The sequence below is a fragment of the Elephas maximus genome, chromosome 20 (assembly GCF_024166365.1).
Source record: "Elephas maximus indicus isolate mEleMax1 chromosome 20, mEleMax1 primary haplotype, whole genome shotgun sequence".
Classification (NCBI taxonomy): domain Eukaryota; kingdom Metazoa; phylum Chordata; class Mammalia; order Proboscidea; family Elephantidae; genus Elephas; species Elephas maximus.
In genome coordinates this window covers 80,089,868-80,097,245 of record NC_064838.1, presented here as the reverse complement: position 1 = coordinate 80,097,245, position 7,378 = coordinate 80,089,868, and positions in this window count along the sequence as shown.

Below are 7,378 nucleotides of genomic sequence, written 5' to 3'. Positions count from 1 at the left end.
GGAACTGCCAGAAATTCAGGCTGGATTCAGAAGGTGACGTGGAACCAGGGATATCATTGCTGATGTCAGATGGATCCTGGCTGAAAGCAGAGAATCCCAGAAGGATTTTTACCTGTGTTTTATTGACTATGCAAAGGCATTCGACAGTGCAGATCATAACAAATTAAGGATAACATTGCAAAGAATGGGAATTCCAGAACACTTAATTGTGCTCATGAGGAACCTTTTCATAGATCAAGAGGCAGTTGTTCAAAGAGAACTAGGGGATACCGATTGGTTTAAAGTCAGGAAAGATGTGCGTCAGGGTTGTATTCTTTCACCATACCTATTTAATCTGTATGCTGAACGAATAAGCAGAGAAGCTGGACTATATGAAGAAGAACTGGGCATCAGGTTTGGAGGAAGACTCATTAACAACCTGAGTTATGCAGATGACACAACCTTGATTGCTGAAAGTGCAGAGGACTTGAAGCACTTACTAATGAAAATCAAAGACCACAGCCTTCAGTATGGATTATGCCTCAACATAAAGAAAGCAAAAATCCTCACAACTGGACCAATGAGCAACATCATGATAAACAGAGAAAAGATTGAAGTTGTCAAGGATTTCATTTTACTTGGATCCACAATCAACAGCCATGGAAGCAGCAGTCAAGAAATCAAAAGACGCATTGCATTGGGCAAATCTGCTTCAAAGGACCTCATCAAAGTGTTGAAGAGCAAAGATGTCACTCTGAAGACTAAGCTGCGCCTGACCCAAGCCATGGTATTTTCAATCACATCATATGCATGTGGAAGCTGGACAATGAATAAGGAAGACAAAAGGAGAATTGACTCTTTTGAATTGTGGTGTTGGCGAAGAATGTCAAATATACCATGGACTCCCCAAAGAATGAACAAATCTGTCTTGGAAGAAATACAGCCAGAATGCTCCTTAGAGGCAAGTATGGCAAAACTGTGTCTTACATACCTTGGTCATATTGTCAGGAGAGATCAGTCCCTGGAGAAGGACATTGTGCTTGGCAGAGTACAGGGTCAGCAGAAAAGAGGAAGACCCTCAACGGGGTGGATTGACATAGTGGCTGCAACAATGAGCTCCAGCATAACAATGATTGTAAGGATGGGGCATGACCGGGCAGTGTTTCGTTCTGTTGTGCATAGGGCCGCTATGAATCGGAACCAACTCAATGGCACCTAACAACAACAACAAAATAAGCATTAAATAAAAATTTTGATGATTTTTTTTGTTTTATTACCTGTTTACTCAGATGTTATGTTGGTACTTGAGTAAAGGATGTAAAATGCCTAGTCCTTGACCTCAGAGTGTCCATAACCCCACAGCAGAGATAATGATTTAGAAAACAGAGTCACAGATTCAACAATGTCCTGAGGCACATGGTGGTGTGTGAACCAAGGAAAGGGATATTTAAGGGAAACAATGTTACCTGAAGGAAGTGACTGAGTTGAGAACTGCAGCACAGAGATTTAACTCATCAGGCTAGTCCTTTTGTTCCCTAGAAACTAGCCATGTTGACCCTCTTTATTTTCTGCAGAAATAGCATGGTCCTGTTCACTTCAAGGCCTCTCCAATTACTGCTTCAACTGCCTTCTCTCCCCATTTTCATCTCTCAGTTAATGCCTACTCATCCTTTAGATACCAGACTAAATGCTTCCATTTCTATGGAGGACTTATCTCTGCACACTAGGTTTGATGAACCTGCTTAGTATTTGTAATGCCCAGTCTTTACATTCATGGCATTATTATTAATAAATAATTTGAAAAATTTCAATGATTAGATTATTTAATTAATGTTTGTAACTTCCGTTAGATTCATTATTATAAAAATCTACCATAGAATTCAAGGCATTTAGACGTATAATAGGCACTTACCAAATAATCAATAAATTTCAGACAAAATAAATTAATGCATAAATAAAAGATGACCAAACAAAAAGTTGACAGAGCAAGAAGAATTTGGAAACTTTTCAACCTAGAGGGAGTACATATATCAATTCAAGACACGTAGTAACACATGGCATATCTGGGGAACACAGCAGGTATATATCTGGAATATAGTGTAAGTACTTATTGGAATGCACCAAATTAGTTGAAACAAATTCAATTTCCACATATTATAAAGGAACATTGGGAGAAAATAAATATATCATTTTTCAATAAAACCATCTTTTATTTTTAAGTTTCTTAAGAGCCTCTTTCACATCCTTGTTTCGTAGACTGTAAATCAGCGGGTTGAACATGGGGATGACAAGGGTATAAAACAATGAGGTCATTTTGTCTTGATCTAGAGAGTAGGCAGAACTTGGTCAGAAATACATGAAAAGTCCTGTTCCCTGGAAAATTGCAACAGCAATTAAGTGAGAGGTGCGGGTGGAGAAAGCTTTGAACTTTCCCTCAGCAGAGCGGATCTTTAAGACTGAGAGAATGATGTAACAGTAAGAGACAAGAACCCATGAAATGGTACTCAGTTCAAACCTGCTCTTCAGCTCTTCTGTGACACTGACCATTTCTGAAATCTTGTTATTTATCTTTTGGATTTGTAATTGTTGTTTTTAAATGATTTCTAGTTGTGAATTTATTTTAGCTTTTTTTTCTGTATTATCTTCCTGAATTGTTCCATTTTTTGGTCTGTATTTTTCATGAATTTGTCTGCCTTTTCCATAAATTTGTCTATTTTTCCCTCATTTTTGTCTCCTTTTTGCTTTAACTCTTGAATTTTTTCTGAATATTAGAGATTTGAATTCCCTTTCAGGTAGTCCTAGTGCCTTTTCTTCTACTGGAAAAACATCTGGTGTTTTATTTTGGATGCTAACTGGACCCGTCCTGTCCTGTTTTATTTATATGTTTTGATATTGTCTGCTGTCTTTGGGACATTCAGTAGTTGTTTTCTTCATTTATTGATTGTAGATTTGTTTGTTTTGTCCTGCTTTTTTGTTTTACTTGGTTATGTCTGAGCAGGCAGGCTGTGTATTCTTTGTTGTTTGCTCTTCTGTAGTTATGGTACTTTTCACCTCCTTGTACAATGGGCAGGTCCAGTCATTCAGATATGTTACAGCAGGGAAGATGCAGCTGAAGCAGAGGGGCCTGGGATGGGTTGTTTGTGGCATATACTAGGGACAACAGATCAGGCCAGGAATCAGTGCTGGGCAGGTTCTAGTTGGCCTCGCCTGTGCTGCTTGGGGGTGTGATGCTCAGAGCACAGTGCAGGTATGCAGGAGTGGGGGGGGTTGTGATGTGTGGAGCTAATAGGGGAATGGGAAGAGGAGAGAGAGGAGAGAGAAAAAGGAGCCAAAAACAAAGAAGTAAAGAATAATAATAAAAAAAAGAGTGCTAAGGGAGCTTGCCATTGGAGTGTACAGACAAGAAACCAAGAAATGGAGAAAAGCAAAAAGAAAGAAAAAATAACTAGATAAAAATTTGGAAAAGAAAAAAAAAAGAACCCAGGAGTATCCAAGTCCCATTGGTGGGGCTGCTAAGACTGGGGAAGTGGCTCCCAGGCTGCACAGTATAGCCTGGCTAGAAAGGGTATAAATGCTGCACAGCACCAGGTATTCAGAAGATAGAAAAGAAGGTAAGTATAGAGAGATGAGAGTGGAGAAATGGAGAAAGGCAGAAAGGGAAAAAGAGAGAGAAAAGAAAAAAAAAGAAAGGGGGGGAAGAAAGTGCTCCCAGGGATTCCAACTATGCAATTGTGCAGATTAGGAGAGTGGCTCCTAAGCTGTGTAGTGCAGCCCAGCTAGAAGGGGCTCCCAAGCTGTGCAAAGGAAAAGTAAACAACAAAGTGACACAAGGAAAAAAAGCCCCAGGTATCCCACCAGAGTGATGTCACAGGCTGGGGGAGTCGTTCCCTAGTTGAGCCAGGCTTCACAACCTTTCAAGAAGAAGCAAAGATAGTGCATGGAGCCAGTTGTTCCAGAGAAAGGAGGCAGAGGTGGTAGGAGGCGCAGAAAAAACCAGCAGAGATGGAAGGAACCAACACCAGCTCAGGGCCCCGGCCAGTGTGGGCAGGGCGAATCCATGCAGCCTGAGGACAAAGCAGTTGCCTCCCAGCCAATAGACAGCGGCTGGCGGGAAGCAGAGGAGGCTAAGGGTGGCAGTAGAAGGGGGGGCTTTGAAAAGTGTACTTTCTCCCGCTGGGAACTTTGTGAAGCTGCTTTCTCATAATCTCTGTCCGCCGATCTCTGACGTGAGTGGGGTGAATCCAAGTGGCACGGCCACTGCACTTCCCAGCTGGCTAAGCCGTAGCAGTCAACCAGGAAGCTTGGAGGTAGAGCAGTGGGGAGACGATGGGCGGTGGAAAAGAGGGTATCACTGGTTACCGGGTGCTCTGTCTCTTGCTAGGAGTTCTGCGAAGCTGCTTTCCCATGCTCCTGTCTGCCAATTCCCAACGGAGTCCAAGATGGTGAATCCATGCTGCATTAGCTGATGGGGCCTTCTGTAAATATCTCCCCTCGCTCTCTGTCCTCTGTCAGTTTCTTATTCCATGCAGTGCTTGGCTGAGTTATCTCTTCATTTGACACTTCAGGTTCCACGAATGACGTTTGTCTCTGTTTTACTTAATTTTTCAGGTCTTTGCTGTGGACGGACTGCGTGGTCCTTCTGCCTATAGAGCCATGTTAGCAGGAAGTCTGTCCATTTAAGGGTATTTTAAAAGCCTTTTTTAGAAGCATTTTTTTTCAGTTACCTGGTTAAAGTTTTTTTTTTTTTTTAAAGCTGGTTAAAGATTGCAGAGTTCTGACTTATTTATAGAGCTATGCTTCTATTATCTTAAATGTATGCAGCATGGTGATCTCTGAGCTTTGTTGCTTGGTAACCCAGAGGCAGCCCCTCCTTTTGCCTGTTAATTGTACAGACTAGCAGGTATGAACAAGGAAGCTCAAGCTTTAACAAAGATTTCACCAACTTTAAATTGTTTACAGACAACCAAATGAACTAGTCAAAGTAGGCCTATTTGTAAAAACTATTAACTTGCATGTGGGAGAGAAAAGAAACAGAGAAAATAAGAGTTAAAGTGGCCATTTACATTTTTCCAAACTGTCAGATGGACAGAATAAATGTGCACACAGCACAATCCAAACCTGACTGTTACTTGCAGTTTCCCAGAGCCAACCAAAGGTTTACAAGACCATGAGATTCCTAGGTAAATATCATGTCACAATACTGAATGGCATCTTGGTCAGTATATTCAAATTCAAATGTGAACAAAGAGGAGAAAGGTAGACATATAGATGACAAATCCTACAATAAAATTCAAGAGGGAAGTTCTACACAAAAAAGAATCTGACTTGAGAGGGATTTATCTTCCTGCACTCCCAAATCTGCCAGACGATGGAGAGCCCCAAAATGGGCTAGCTCAGTACTGTTAGTCAAAAAGCCCTGGCCTCTTCGTAGCTACAGAGGTAAATTCTTCTTCAGTCCCTTGATGGTGACCAGTTTATGTCTAAAAGTAATAAATGTGTACTCTGTCAAAGTAAAGCAAACAGATTTATTGTATGTTTGCTAACAGTGCAAACTGGTTAAAATGTGCAATTTTACAGAAGGAGCAAACACTTCCAAAATGGTGACTCTGCGAAGGCCTTTTAAAGGTTAAGAACAAAGGACTTGAGCTATACTATTTTGATGGAACATTGCAAATTAGATTAATACAAAGCAGATTACTGGATTGAGGTTAGGTAGAGGAAAGTTATAGGACATTTCTTTCTTAGAAACATCTTGCTCAAATGAAGTTTTTCTTGACAGTAGTTGCCTAAGAGGCCTAGGTAAGAGCCATCATCAAGGTCTTCTTCCTGAGTCATTGTTTCAGGAAAGGCCTTGATAGCTCCTGTGAAACAGTTTATTGTTATTATCTCAGATTAACCACAGAAAAATGGAGAAAACTTTCTTTAGTTTGCACTTACTCACAGGCTTTAAACTATAAATCAGGGGTTTATACATATGTAAAAATACGGCAAGATGAAATAGGGCCCCAAATTCTAAAGCAACCACTTTACCTTGGTCAAGTGTCTCAGTTTACTTGCTCTTACTAGTTTTCAAGACTGATTTTCTGATTCCACCAACAGGAAAAGTCTTTCTGGCAGAGAAAAATATAGATGCTGGGCCCATGTCACTGTCTTGGGCTTCTCAGATTACCCAGAATTTCAGATGCCTAACTTCTTAATATTTCTGTCCACCTAGAGTTTCAGTGTGGTTGGAATCTTGCAATGATCACAAACGTCAAAATTTACCTCAAACTGCACATCTCCGTGTACTTTTTCCTCAGCCACCTCTCATTTATTAAAAAAAAAAATTTTTTTTTTTTTTTTTTTTTTAGATTTCTGCTATTCCTCCATCATTGCTCACAAGATGCTGGTGAATCTAACTGTGAAAGACGGAACCATTTCATTTTGATGGTTCATGGTGCTTCCGCCTCCCCAATTTGGCACCTTCATAGTGACTGAATTAATTTTATTCCCTGTGATGGCCTATGACTCCTTTGTGACCATTTGCAACCACCTGGTTTACATAGTTGGATGTTCCAGAGACTGTGCTATGCTGGTAGTCAAATCATGTACAAAAGGAGTAGCATGTTTCTTGGCCCTAACCTGTTCTGCTTTGAAATTATCCTTTTGTGGTTTCAACACAATCAACCAATTCATCTGTGAGTCTTCCTCCCTGACCTCTTTCCTGCCGATAGCTTCTTTTCACCATTGCCACCCTTAGTGAGGTGATGACACTACTCATTCTCACTTATTATGTGTTCATCATTGCCACTACCCAGAATACGCGTTCAGCTGATGAACACCACAAAGTCTTCTTCACCCATGCCTCTCACTTGACCACCATCATCATCTTCCACATCACCATACCCTTTCTCTACTATGTGCCTAACTACAAAAACTCCAGACACACAGCCAAAGTGGACTCTATGTTTCACACAGTGGTAATCCCCGTATTGAATCTTCAGATCTATAGTCTGAAGAATAAGGATGTCAAAGATACAATCAACAAAATAATGAATACAATTTGTATTTTTCATATTGAATGCATGCACAGATGAACATGTATTGCACTTATTACAGAAGACATTTCTCAAAGTTTGAATTAATTATCCATTAAAGTTTCATTTTTAAACATCATTTTATATCTTCAATTAGAGAGAACAATTTACAATAGAAATACTATGAGTTTTAGGTCACAGAAACTATACTTGACTTTGCTCGTATAAGTCAGATGCTGTGTGGAGCAAAATAAAATGGAAATACCACATCTGCCATATTGTATACACGAAATAAATGTTGGTTCCCTCATCATTTCTTCCCTGGTACCTGGAAGATTATAGGTGCTAAATAAACAACCAAATTACTATCGTAAAATGAGTGA